Source organism: Mustela nigripes, chromosome 13 (assembly GCF_022355385.1).
Source record: "Mustela nigripes isolate SB6536 chromosome 13, MUSNIG.SB6536, whole genome shotgun sequence".
NCBI classification, from domain to species: Eukaryota; Metazoa; Chordata; class Mammalia; order Carnivora; family Mustelidae; genus Mustela; species Mustela nigripes.
In genome coordinates this window covers 91540191-91555941 of record NC_081569.1, presented here as the reverse complement: position 1 = coordinate 91555941, position 15751 = coordinate 91540191, and positions in this window count along the sequence as shown.

Sequence of the window (15751 nt, the reverse complement as noted above, 5' to 3'; positions counted from 1 at the left end):
CTGATATGAGGAAGTGGTGATGCAACATGGGGGCATAAGTGGTAGGAGAAGAATAGATGAAACAAGATGGGATTGGGAGGGAGACAAACCATAAGTGACTCTTAATCTCACAAAACAAACTGAGGGTTGCTGGGAGGTGGGGGTTTGGGAGAAGGGGTGGGAGTATGGACATTGGGGAGCGTATGTGCTTTGGTGAGTGCTGTGAAGTGTGTAAACCTGGTGATTCACAGATCTGTACCCCTGGGGATAAAAATATATGTTTATTTAAAATAAGAAATCAATTTAAAAAAAATATATAGAATAAAGAAAAGAAATAAGCTTGCTGTTAATTACCTATATAAAAACATGAGAAGTTTTTAAACTAAGTTCCATAGTGTTACCTTTGGAAGATAACCTTCTAAATCATAAACAAAAGCCATGAATATTTTTCAACTAAATTTTAATATTTAAACCTGTAAGTATAGGGTGAATTCATGCATTAATATATGTATTTTGGGGGGATAAATCTTCACATTTTATTTCCAAAAACGATCTTGTAAAGGAGACATTTATCTTTCAGTTTTTGCTGACCTTATTCTTTCCACTTGTGGGATTTGGAGCATAAATATTTCATAATGTCAAAGAGTAAAATGTTTAAATATATATATATGTATGTGTGTGTGTATATATACATACATACATACACTTTTTAAAGGATGCTTTATAAATGCTTTAATGTTTCTTGGAATGTTTAATGTTATATATGTGTATAGGGATAGGGCTGTAAATGGGTTATCGACAATTCCAGTAATCATGTAAATTATACACATTTCATAATACAATATGAAGTTAAATGTTTGGAAATGAATGACTCCTGAATGCAATCATTATAACTGTTGTAAAATTAATGTTCATTACAAACCCTAAAATACTTCATACATTTACCATATTTCATGGACTCTAAGTTGCAATCTATAAAACAAGCCATTATTTTATATACCATCAAGAAATTTAAGAAACTCCACATAATTATCAATGAGTCATGAACTATAAGAAAACTGCCATCTTCAGAGGGGTTGAAATGTTAAAAAAAAAAATCCAACAAAACCTAGATCTTAAAATTTATGACAATAACATAAAATATTTTATCAATTTTCTATCCATGATCTACTGCCCCAAATTCTCCACACTTGTTTAGCATCTTCATTTTTAAGTTTATTTTCTTTCTTTGCTTTGATTTTCTGATTAACTTTATATATAAAAAAAGAATAAACAGTACATCTTATACCTCAATACAGTACCTTAAATTTTCTTCAGCTCTACCATAATAGTTTCTTTCAATAAGTACTCTTGTTAACAGAGAGAAATGTAGGGTTTACCTTTTTGCTATGATTGTATTTTAACATACCTGATACATTTTACTGAATGGTAAAGTGAGAGCATTTTCTTCTTCTTTTTTTTTTATTTCATTTCATTTTATTTTATTTTATTTTTTCAGTGTTCCAAGATTCATTGTTTATGCACTATACCCTTCTAATGGGATCCATGTTACATAAAAACTGTTAAGTGTGAATGGCTTCAAGATAGAACAGATGTTTCTGTTTTTCTAGAGGGTTAGAGCTGAAAGATACTCTGTAAAAAAGATACTCTACAAAAAGATATTCTGTAAAAGATTTCAGTGCCTTTCACTCAACTTTGCTGTGAACCTAAAACTGCTCTAGAAATATATAGATAGGTAGGTAGGTAGGTTTCTTTTTCCTTTTTTTTTTTTTAATTTAAATTCAACTAGCCAATGGGTAGATAGGTATTCTGAATGGTAGTTTTAAATATGACTGAAAAGCTGTACAAAAAATAAGTAAAACTATGAGACATTGATAGACACATAGAGAATTTATTTGATCTAGTTTATAAGTTAAATAATAACCAGAAGTAATTTAGCCCCTTTGGCAGTAGTGTAGTGACTATGATATTCCTCCCATATGGTACCTCCTACTCAAAAATCAGATGAACAAATACAGAGAGCTGCTGAATGTTTTATAGTTAGAGACCTAATCAAATATGTACTGTCAGTAACCTATAAAACACTGTGCTGATAAACTAGACTTCCCAACATTAGAGAGCTTATAAGTTTGTAAGATGGAGAAGATTTTGAGAAGATATTTGGGAGAAAGAAATTGAGATCCTTTGGAAAAGAAGATTCATTGCGGAAAAGCGATATTACAAATATTGCCAAGATAACATATGACCTATCTCTGCAGAGAGCCACATGCCATTCTTTGGATTTGGTTAATCAATTTGGCTTGCTTTCTCAGCTTTCTGATGGACAACTCCACAAATATGATTATATAGATCATGCACTTTGTTCTTATTGTTCGGATTATTGTTTGTTTATGACTTTTTCTTAAGGTTTAATACTTCTAACACACTCAGAAGATATTAGATTTTGAATTTGATTTAGTAGTTGAAGTGACATTGTGTTTTCTATTGATTTGAAGGGATGCGTTTGTCATTTCCGAAGGATGACTTTTGATTCTGAAGACATTCTGCAAATGTCTGATACTCAAATATAACTGGTATTACATTGGAAAAGATGTTGTGAATGTTTGGGCTAGTAAACTATTTAAAGCTAACATCTACCAAGTATTTACCTTACGTTTAGAAATAACTATAAGAGCAAACTTACATGGTAGATAACCAATTTTATGGTCAAGTAACACAGGCCTAAAGATGTTATGTAACTTTTTCAATGTCAATATTACAATAATGATGTAAATCTGACCGCAAATTAGGGTTCTTAAACTTCAGAGCCTGGGCTCTTACTGCATATTATCCTGTCTCAAATCATGATAAAATATGAAGGTTGAAATTATAATCATTTGCAGGTTAGTAGTTGACTAAGAACCAAAATAAAAATTTTAAAGACCTTTTAAATTACAGAAACTAGAAAGCCAAGTATACATTAATGATTGATCATTGTCATTCATGACACATATATTTCAGTATTGAGTATGTATAGGAACTATATCATTATTATATGTATACTTTTAATTTTATATAATTATGTTTGTGTAAATATATAAAACTCCAAAGTGAACACATTTATTTGAAAAATATTTAGCTAAAAGTAACAGCTAAATAATAATAGCTAAATAATGACATTGTCTTTATATCAGTGACACAGAAGAAGCATGCTGAGAGATGTATTAAACTGCTGGGTTTTCACTAGGCAGTCATGGACATTCATGGTCTCATGAATGTATTGGTATTCAGGGTATTCATGGTATTCATGCACCATGCACATTCATGGTATTCCTGTGAAAGCAGTCTTTAGAGTTAGAGGTAGTTTAATGTAACACTAGGAAATAGCCATCTGGGGCACGTGGGTGGCTCAGTGGGTTAACGCCTCTGCCTTCAGCTCAGGTCATGATTCCAGGGTCCTGGGATCAAGCCCCCATTGGGCTCTGTGCTCAGGGGGAGCCTGTTTCCTCCTCTCTCTCTGCCTGCCTCTCTGCCTACTTGTGATCTCTGTCTGTCAAATAAATAAATAAAATCTTAAAAAAAAAAAAAAGAAATAGCCATCTGCCTTAAATGCTGGCAATTATTTCTGTTGTGTGTGAGCTTGGTAGAAAAGTCAGCATTTCCAATCAGGGTAACCATAAAGCCAACTAAATTTTAAAGTTTCACTAGGAAAGTAGGAATTATTGAGCTTACAGAAGAGAGACTAATTTTTGTAAGCTTTGACATTACACAAGAGGACCAAAATTGATCTTTCAGTCAATCTTATAAGATTATTATTTTTTTAACATTTGAACAATTATAGAGTTTTAGAGTTCACATATGGGGATTTTCTTCATATCTGCAAACAGATGGTGTCTTGCACCATAGTTATATTTTAACATTAGAATATTAAAACGATAAAAGTCAGAGACAAAAACCATTTAAAATAGTGATACTTTCTTCATTGATCTACTCCTTAATAATTACATATGACTAAATAAAAGTAAAAATATAGAAGAAAAAGAGTCTATGTAGAGATCCCATACCTTATTGTTTGCATTATGTTCTTAAGAATAAAAAAATATTCATATAAAAGTTTGGATGAAATTATTAAGTAATGGATGCTTGAAGTAATTTCATTTCTTGATTAGCAACCAGGTTCCAAAGTTATGGGTAATTTTACACTGTTCTAAATTAACATAATTTATTTTTAAATGCTATCGTTTATAAGATTAATCAGTTTAAACTTAATCAAATGGATCAGTACAAATATGTTCACATTTAGCTTCATATACAGAAATATACCACATACTTAGATATTTTCTAGCTAGTTATTACTGGCATATGGAAAATTTCTGACTTTACATATTGTATAGCTAAAACTTTAATTGATGTTCTTGAGTTTTCTGGCTACAATGGGAATAATATTTTTGGTAACTTTCTTGCTGCAAATTTATTTCTCAATTTGTTTGTTTTCTTATCATCTATAATTGGGGAATCTGTGAAAAGATCAAAGCAAATTCCATGTGGGCATTGGGCAGGTGATATGACATAGGAGAAATTCCTATATCCTGAAGGGAGATGAGGGAAGAAGCCTGCTACTCTAAATCTGAGGGTTATGGAAAAGAGATTAGGGATATGGAGGCAAGGGGGACAAATAATTAGATACACGTGCATGGATCTCCCCTTGAAGGTTGGTTTCACTTGATAAATTGAAGGGAAAACAAAACAAAACAAAAAGCCAGAATATTCTATCTCAATTCCTTTTTAGAGTTCTAGCAATGGCACTCTGCTGGGGAAATTGAAGGTAGTGGCTAGGGAGATGAGGAAGACAAGTAAGATTCAACTTTTGACTCCCCACAGTCTTACTGTGCCATATAGAAAATCAAGGGACATTTATATCCTAAGGTAGGGGGAAGAAGGGGCTAAAAGAATGATGATCCACTAGAGATCTGAAGTAGAACAAAGAGGTTTCCTTCTTGAAATGATTGGGAACATGTACCACAGCAGTGAGTGATGACACACTGACCCTTAAAGCAGGTCAGCACTTTTTCACAGCAGTCTCTAGTCCAGTGATTGGATCAGACTGAAACAGGAAACAATACAAACACTGTGTAGATGTATAACTCCCGTTCTCCCAGTTATGAGAACATTTAAGCTATCTGCACTTACAAATACAATGATGTATTATCTTGAAGAGTAGCAATTGGGTAGGAGTGAGGGATTATATTTGAAAGACTGTGTACGTACCTTGCAGAGACTGACTTATCCAGAGAAGATTGTTTAAACTAGACAATATTTGAATTCCTAAGATACTCAAGTTTAAAACTTTCTCCTGTATTACACAGTGGGGCCCATACTTACTTATGAGACTTGATTTGCTATAAAATATATAATTGTTCATTTGAATGGTAGTGAGTAAATAATCTCTCATTAGTAACAATATATCATTTATCCATAATTGTTACTTTGTTTCCTCTATTCCAATATGTTTTTGAATATTTTCCTTTCATGTATATTAGTACTGCTAAAAATCACAAAATAGAAATGGTAAAAGTAGTCTTAAATTGGCTATTGCTTTTAGTTGGAAAAATCTTTAACAGTGCAACAAATACATTTGTCTCCCTTTTTTTCCAACTTGTGATCTCTCGTTTCCTTTTAGATATATTTACCTTGACACTATCCCATTAGATGAATTTAGTTCTTTTTGACTATGTACTCATAGGACACTGAACATACATAATATTCAGACATTCTACTATATTATGTATTAATTCAAACTTTTAACCTGGGCCTTTCACTTGGAAGGTGGCCCTCTGCCTGTAATAAAGTTAAAAAAAAAAAAAAAAAAAACCTGGGAAAAAACTGTTTTGATCAAGCATGCTAGAGGAAAGTCTAAATTATCTTTCTTATGCATAAAGGATAATATGATTTAGCAAGATCTTACAAAATCAGTTACAAGAGGTGGACAAAAGTATGCGACCAAAAAACGTGGGATAAAGTATTATAGAAAAAAAATAATGTAGGATAAAGTCTTCTAGAGGGTGTGTCAAGTACTTAGCTTACTTTTTTCTGGTCTAGAAAAAAAATGGTTTTCTGTGATCTTTAGCCCATGATATAGTGTTTATTATATGTTAGATATTAAATAAATATTTGTTACGCGTTGAATAAATATGCCTCAGATATATTTATCTTATCCAGATAAATATATCTCATCCAGATACAACTGGATTATATATAAGTATTTTTTTCTAATCTTTAGAAATAATTTTCAAAGTGCTCTGCTTCACATGTTTTATCAAAATCTTTATAAGATACCCTCCTACAAATAACATAATTTCATATTTATTTGCACAAGTATTCTAACTGCTAAAATATGAATCCATTTATTTTATGTGCCTAACAAAAGCAAAAAATTCATGTTTTGAGGATATGCATTTGATTCTAAGGTAGAAGTGTTGTCTGAAAGTAGACATTATAATTACACAGTATCATTATTACACTGTTATTAGAAATTATTTTAAAATATAATTAGCCTGAAAGATGAGGCATATAATGCATGAATCATCTTTGTATTTGGGGTGTAAGTAAAAAGGAAATAGAAAGTTAATAAGTACTTTAAGATAGTGAGCATTTCCCCAAATTCCACTGTTTTTTCTCTGACTCATTTAAATTTCAGTTCAATCAGCCATCATTTTTTCATTTTGTAGGAATTCTCATTTGTGACCTTTCTGAATTAAAAATAAGATAAGAATTTTAGATGATTTAAAGCAATATTTTAAAACATTAAATCAATCATCAGTTTCAGTTGCAAAAAAGTAAGAATCGCCACTCTTTTCTGTTGCTTAATATGATGCATAAAATTTATGATATATTCAAGAGATAAGAAGATTGAATACACAGGGTTTTAAATGAAATAAATCCTATTTTAATTAAAACTGAAATGTTGAATTGAGTTTAGGAGCAAGTGAGTAAATAGTAGAATGTGATTGGAGAGCACAATGGCAAATTCAAGAATTATCTAAGTTACTATATACTATATAAAAAGTATTGAGAAGACAGAGACTATTGAGCTCAGTGACAGTCCATTTACTTCACACCTTCAGGTTCCTCATCTGTAAAGTAAGTAGAATATAATAATATCATACCTATAAATTATTGTGCAGTTTTAAACATCTCAATCTATGGAAAATAATGAACTACAGTATGCCAAAAATAGACTTTATCTTTTAAGGAAGAGCCTTATCTTGTTTACTCTTTCTCTTTTGTTAAAGAAAGTTAATTAATTAACAAATTAGCATACATGATATATGTAGAATAAGCTATTTAGTAGTTAATTTAGAAGAAAAGTCCATTAATAACTGATTTCAATTGGTTACTTATAGTTTTCAGAATTTGAAGGATGACAAATTCTATTTATAATTTTAATAGGAAATACAAATTGTAACAGGTAGTCAAGTCTTTGAAGACTCAATGTCTTCCTATGTTCTGTGCCCATAAAGACTTAAAAAAAAAAAAACTCCACTGATTTTATTCCCATTATAAAAATAATGCATGTTCCTGTAACTAGTCAAAATATTCATGGTTCATAAGGGAAAAAAATAGATTTCGGGTAAATAGTGACATGGAATAAAACCCTGACACTCTCTCTTCCATATTCTCTGAAACAAAATAATGGAGACAAAGAAGTTTAAACATTATGACATGCTTTTCTAAGTACTGATTATAATTGGAGCAGAGAGAGGATTTTCCTGGGGGGAAAAAAAAAGAAGACAGGTGATCTAGTCTAATATCTTTGTAAGCAGTGTGTTAACTGATCTCCTGGTAAATAGACTAATTATTTGCCAGGAGCATCTTCATTTATGGAATGTTTTCTGCAGGAGGTCCTTGGTTCAGGATAACTGAACCCAGTCTATGGATCAAGCGGGTATGGCTTCCTGACTAATGTCACATAAACTGGTTGAGCATCTAAACATGAAATGGACACTTTTCATATTCTAAATCCTCTCCATTTGTGAGATTATTTGCAAGTCTCACTTAAGATATCATCTACTTTTCTGAGCCATAGAATGTGATGCAGAAAAGGAAGATCTGTGGAGCCACTTGAGTTGTCTTAGATCTCTATTTCATCTGTGGCTCTTGATTTCTTATATTCCTGAACTTATTATAACACTTGATGCTGTGTCAGTGTGATTTAACAAACTAATGTTTTGTCACTCACATAAACTAAAGCAAGTTGAGAGAAAGTGTGTGACCAGAGATATCATTCTCTGTATATCTTCAGGAAGATGGAGTTCTAGAGAGGAGGAATAGAACTTTACGTTCTCTGCACCTGCTAGACCAGTGGAATGGGAAAGAATATTGTTCTTTATGTCTGGGATGAAGACGTGATTTCCTGATTATCTGAAGGAGGTTGGCATTTAGAAATCTGTGGATGCTTTTCAGAGATGGGATACTGCTATTTGTGGTTTTGATTCTTGGATGGGTGGCATAATTATACTAATATTGCTGAAACTGGAAGGGTATGTAGTGAGCCAGTGCAACTGGTATATGCTTCACTACTTCCAATTTATATGCTTTAGAAAAACAACCATTTGAAATACCTACCTTAGACCTGGATAAGAAGAGACTTTTAACGAGGCTATGTACTTCAGATAGCCTTACTCTGGCCTTCTATCAGGTGGAGCCCATTTCAGGTTGAGGATTCTCTAGAACCAAAGGGATTATCTATATGAGTTCACACTGTTGCTTCTACCCTGCAAATCAGTATTTACTACTCAAATGGTCTTGAACCTATTTCAGAAACCTATGGTAGCTGATTATTGAGTCTGTCTTCCCAAAAAGGGACTACATAGCTGGTATGCACACCTCAGGTTCAAGAAACCGTGGGGCTGCGTATGAGCAATAGACATGCGGTACAAGCTGGGCCTCAGCAAGCATGAGGCTTCTCAAAATTCACAATGGAACTAGGTACAAAATTTAATGGGAAAGGAGACAGGCCAGGGACAAGGAATTCGTGGTAGAACTATGAGTTAGAAACTTTAATATTCTTTCCTACTTATCTTCGTTAAAATTAGGGGAATGGAATTATGTCCTCCTTTTTATTGCAAGTACAGAGATTTCCTATAAACTCTCTGCCCCACACATGCACAGCTTCCCCATTACTGACATTGCCCACCAGATGAACTTTAACTGACACATCATTATCACCTAGAGTCCATATGTTACATTGGGGTTCACTCTCTGTGTTATATATTCCATGGTTGTGGACAAATGCGTTTGGACAAATGACATGTATCCACCATTAAAGTATTGTACAGAGTATATTCACTGCCCTAAAACTCCTCTACGCTCCACATATTCTTCCCTTCCTTCTCCCAACCTCCCGCAACTATTTTTTTACTATTGTCTTTATAGTTTTACCTTCTCAGAATGTCATGTAGTTGGACTCATATAATATGTAGCTTTTTATGATTGGCTTCTTTAAATTAGCACTGTACATTTATATATCCTGTATGTGTTTTCATGGTTTGATACTCATTTCTTTTTAGCACTGAATAATACTCAGTTGTCTGGATGCACCACATTTTCTCCATTCACCAACTGAAAGGCATCTTGTTTTTTTTGTTTGTTTTTGTTTTTTTTTTCCTAGGTTTTGGCAACTATAAATAAAGCTGCAGGTTTTTGCAATGCTTTAAGTTTTTGACTCCTTTGTGTAGATACAAGGAACATAATTGGTGTATCATATAAGAGTATGTTCAGTTTTGTAATAAACCACCAAACTGTCCTCCAAAGTGACTTATCATTTTACATTCTCACCAGTAATGAATGAGAGCTTTTTTTGTTCCATGTTCTCACTAGCATTTGATGTTTTCAGTGTTCTGGATTTTTGACCATTCTTACGGACATGTGCAGGTATCTTGTTGTTTTAATTTATATTCCCTGATGTTATATGATGTGGACCACCTCTTTATATATTCATTTATCTTCTGTATACTTTCTCTGGTGAGGTGTATGTTAAGGTTATGGCCCATTGTTAAGCTCAGCTCTTTGTTTTCTTATTGTTTTAAGATTTCTTTCCATATCTACACTACTGTAAATAATGCTGAAGTGAACATCAGGATGTATATATCTTTTCTCGTTGGTGGGTTTTGTTGTTGTTGTTTTTGTTTTGTTTGTTTTTAAATTCAGATACTTAGAAGGGATTTGCTGGATCATATAGTAGTTCTTTTTCTTTTCTTTCTGTCTTTTTTTTTTTTTTTAAGATTTCCATACCATTTTCCATAGTAGCTCCAGCAATTTACATTCCCACCAACAGTATTAAGAATTCCTTCTTCTCCATATGCCACCTCCTGATGATGGACGGGAGAATAATGAGGCACAAACAAGTCAGCTGCAAGAGAATGGGAGCAAGGGGGCAACAGTAGAAGAAGGCTGTCACCCTGAACAACTCCTCAGACTCATATTTATTAGAAAGTGAGTAACAACCAACAAAGAAGCCAGAGTAGATTACACATTGACCATGAGCCTTGTAGGTATGTAAGAAGAAAGGCAAAACATGTCTGGTCACGTAGTACATGACCCATAGTGAGCAAGCCCAAATGAAAGGATTCTTTTACTAACTGCTGATGCTCCGGGGAAGGGGCAACAATAAAAAAATGAAGCAGGCGGCATTCTGCCCTGAGTGAGTCTGGCATCCCCAGCTGCTTGGCTTCAATGACATATATCATCCTCTCCCCCAGAGGCCTGTTGCCAGTACATGTTTTTCTTAAGGCTATATCTAAACATGCTTGGTAACTAGTATAATTTCTCAGGTTATATTTTAAGCAGTACATTGTTCTGACAGTTGGTTACATACATATCCTTACTAACACTTGTTATTTCTTATTTTTTTAATATTAGCCATTCTAACAGGTGTGAGGTGTTATCTAATTGTGGTGTGGATTTGCATTTTCCTGATGATTATTAATGTTGAACAATTTTTCATTTGCCTGGTGGCTCTCTGTATGTCTTCTTTAGATCTTCTGCCCATTTTTTTTATTGAATTGTTGGTTTTTATACTCTTGAGTTAATGTGAATTCTTTACTTTTTTAATACTTTGGATATTAATTCCTTATCAGATATATGGCTTATAAATAGTTTCTCCTGTTCAGTAGGTTGTCTTTTCATTTCGTTGATGGTTTCCTTTGCTGTTCAGAGGCTCTTTAATATGATGTAGTCATACTTACCTGATTTTGCTTTTGTTGCTGTTGATTTTGGTGTCAAACTCAGAAAATCATCACTAAGATGTATGCCAAGGAGCTTACCGTTTAAGTTTTCTTCTAGGAGTTTTATGGTTTCAGGTCTTATTTTCAAATCTTAACCCATTTTGTTTTGTTTTGTTTTGCATGGTATGACAGTGGTCCAGTTTCATTCTTTTGCATGTGGTTGTCCAGTTTTCCCAACATCATTTATTGAAGAGACTATCACTTGTCCATTGTATATTCTGGGCCCTCTTATTTTAAATTAATTGACCATATATATTTCGGTTTACTTCTGGGTTCTATATTCTGTTCCATTGATTTATGTGTCTGTTTTTATGCCAATGCCATAATATTTTAATTACTATATTTTTGTAATATAGTTTGAAATCAGGGAGCAGCTTTTTTTCTTCTTTCTCAAGATTGCTTTGGCTATCCATGTTTTTCTGTGGTTCCATAGAAATTTTAGGATGATTTGTTTTATTTCTTTGAAAATGCCAATTGAATTTTAAGATATGTCATCAAATCTCTGGATTGCCTTGGGTTGTATGGAAATTGGATCAATAACCAAAACCTTCAAACAAAAACATCCAGAACCAGATGGCTTCACTAGTGAATTCTACCAAACATTAAAAGAAGAATCAATACCAACCCTTTTCAAAGTCTTCCAAAAAAGAAAAGAGGAGGGAAGACTTTCTAACTCATATCTGAGGACAACATTACCCTGGTACCAAAACTAGATAAGGATGCCACAAGAAAATAATTACCAGCCAACATCCCTGATAAACATAAATGCAAAAAACTTCAACAGAATACTAGTAAACCGGGGTGCATGGGTGGCTCAGTGGGTTAAACCTCTGCCTTCGGCCTAGGTCATGATCTCAGGGTCCTGGGATTCAGCCCCGCATCCGGCTCTCTGCAGGGCAGGGAGCCTGCTTCCCTCTCTCTCTCTCTGCCTGCCTCTCTGCCTACTTGTGATCTCTGTCTGTCAAATAAAGAAATAAAATCTTTAATTAAAAAAAAAGAATACTAGTAAACCAAATTGAAAAATATATTTTAAGGATCATACACCATGATCAAAATGAGATTCATTTCATGGATATATGGATGGTACAATGTCTTCAAATCAATGTGATATGTCACATTAACAGAAAGGAGGATAAAAGTATAATCACCTCAATAGATAAAGAAAAAAGCATTTGACAGTGTATTTCTGCCCCTAAGTAATAATATATTTGTATGTGGTTTCCTGTCCTTCTGGTTTGCCACTGCTCTGTAAACACCTCTTACTTGAACAATAGATTGTTGATTTTGTATGATAATGTATAGGCTTATAGATATTAAAACACACTCATGGATACTATAAGTGTAGTTAATTAATGAAACATAAAATTGTTCAAAAAAGGAAATAACTCTGTACCCAACTGATTAAATCATATATAAGTATATGTACTTACATTGATACAAATAATATTTTACATAATCTGGTAGTAATTTCTAATTAAATCCAAAGAGAAAAAAATGCACTAAAGAAATTTACTAAATACAGTAATGGCGTTTTATCAAAAATGAAGTATAATGCTGAGTGTTGTAAAAAAATAAAGTATAATACTTATACCAAATGCTAAAGTAATAAATGAACTTATATGAGTCAAAAGAGAGAGATATCCATTGTCCATACCATTTTATTTTCTTTTTTAAAGATTTATTTATTTATTTGAAAGAGAGAACACACACATGGGGAGGAGCAGAGGGAGGAGAGAGAGAATCCTCAAGCAGAATCCCTGCTGAGCACATTGCCCAAGGCAGGGCTCCATCCCAGGACTCTTGAGATCATGAGCTGAACTGAAATCAAGAGTTGGATACTTAACTGGCTTAGCCAGCCAGGCACCCCCTTCAGAACTATTTTAAAACATTTTTTAGAAGTGGTAGCAACTGTAATAAAATCTGAATATGAAATTAGTAAATCTTGAAAATTGAGCTAAAATTATTTTAGTTATGCTAAGATAATGAGATACAAAAAAGACATATTAAATATAATTGAAAATTGAAGGTTCTTGGAGAAAAGAAAAAGTACAACTAATTATTTCTCTTTATTTTGGCAGTGACTAATCTTGGAATATACAATTTGTACAACATGAAAAAATTAAAATTTTTATCAGTAACTTAGGATTTGGCCAATGTTAGTATCAAGTTAAAACATCTTTTATTACTAGTTTGGTGGATTTTTAAAAGAATTTATGAATACATTATATTTTATCAAATAGTTTTGCTGTATTTGTGTAGGTGATATTTTTAAACTACTATTTTTATGATAGAATTAGTTTACTAGATATTCTATTATTGGTATTTCCTTAGATTCCTTGGGAAAACCTAGTTTGTCTATTACACATTTTATACATACAGTAATTTCATAAATAATATTGTTTTTTAATATTCCTTTCTTATATATACTATTATACTAGCTTCATAAAATAGGTTGGGAGTGTTTCTTCTTTTACTAGTCTATCAAGGAGATTAATAATAAGATCACAACTTATTTTTCCTTTTGGGTTTGACAGAATTGTTCTATAAAATAAAATTTAAACTCACTGTTTTTAATAGGGAGTGGACTTGAAATACTTATTCATTTATTTTATACTTACTGACCCATTCAGGATTTCTTCTATTTGAATCAGTTTTGGAAAGTGGTAGTTTTCTAGCCAATTGTTTAGTTATTTTTTATTTTGAAATACATTGTCACTTTTATATTATTATTTTGTTATCTTATTAATCTTTCTTGTAGTTGTAATGATGTCCTTTTTATTCCTAATGTTGCTTACATCTTAATTTTCTCTTAAAACTCTGCCAGAAGTTTACATTTTTGGTTATTATTATATTTTTGCTTTGTATTTTAGTATTTTAAGTCTAATATTTATACAAAGAAAGGTGCACATAATATTTATATAACAATAAGTTTTCACAAACTAGACACATCTAGGTAATACATCTGGATGAAGAAAGAGTCTTCCCCAGTCTAAAGAACCTTCATGCAGTAGTCATCACTGCTCCCACCCACTACCCCTTCTATGTTCTGTATAGAATTCTTTTTTTTTTAATTTTTATTTAAATTCTAGGCAGTTAACATATAGTATGATCTTGGATTCAGGAAGAGAATTTAGTGATTCATCACTTACATGTAATACCCAGTGCTTATTATAACAAGTACCTTCCTTAATACCCATCACCCATTTAGCCCATCCCCCGCCCACCTCCTTCTAACAACTGTCAGTTTGTTCTCTATCTTTAAGAGTCTCTTGTTTCCCTGTTTCTATCTCTTTCCCCCCCCTTTCATATGTTCATTTGTATTGTTTCTTAAATTCCACATGTGAATGAAATAATATGGTACTTGGCTTTCTCTGACAATTTTGCTTTAACATAATATACTCTAGCTCCATCCATGTCATTGCAATGGCAAGATCTCATTTTTTAAAAGATTTTACTTAATTATTTATGAGAAAGAGAGAGCACAAGCAGGAGGAGCAGCAGAGGAACAAGCAGACTCCCTGCTGAGCACAGAGCCCTATGTAGAGCCCAGGTCATGACATGAGCTAAAGTCATATGCTTGACTTAGATAACCAAGTGCCCTAAGATTTCATTATTTTTGATGGCTGAGTAGTATTCCTGTGTGTGTGTGTGTGTGGGTGGGTGGTTTCACCTATTCTTTATCCATTCATCAGTCAATGGAAATTGGGCTCTTTCCAATGCTAATGCTAAACTTCTGGGTGCATGTGTCCCTTTGAATCTTTATTTTTGTATCCTTTACATAACCTAGTAGTGAAATTTCTGGGTTGTAGGGTAGTTCTACTTTTAACTTTTTTGAGCATAGTTTTTGTCATTTTGGTATTTTCTGTGGATGCCTGATTTCTATTGATAAACATTCATTTTAGGTTTGTGAAATTCATCTATATTATTGCATGTCATTTTCAATTATTTTTTCCCAATGTTGTATAGTATTCCAATTTATGAACTTAATAGAAGTTATTCATTCAATCTATGCTTGATGAGCTTTGGGGTGGTTTCCAGGTTGGTGCTATTAACATGTGAGTGCTATGAGCATGTATAATTTAATTTTTGTTTTAAACACATTAGTTGGGAGTTTCTGGGGCATAAGGTCTAAATATGTTCTGTTTTAGTAGATACTAGAAAAGTGCTGTCTAAAATGTTTGCCAAATTAAGTACCCTTATCACCAATAACAATAGTATGCGAAATTTCCTGTTAATCCAAGTGCTTTTCATTACTTGTTATACTCCTTCATTTCTCACTTTATTTTTATGAGTGTGTATTATATCAGTGTGGTTTAATTTACATTTATCTGATGCTTAATGTATATTTATTGTTAATTTCCTAAGTTATGAACTTATTTTTTTCTTGTATATTTTTTCATCAAAACATGTCTTGAGCCAGTACCATGCTGTCTTGATGATGACAGCTTTGTAATAGAGCCTGAAGTCCGGAATTGTGATGCCACCAATGTTGGCTTTCTTTTTCAATA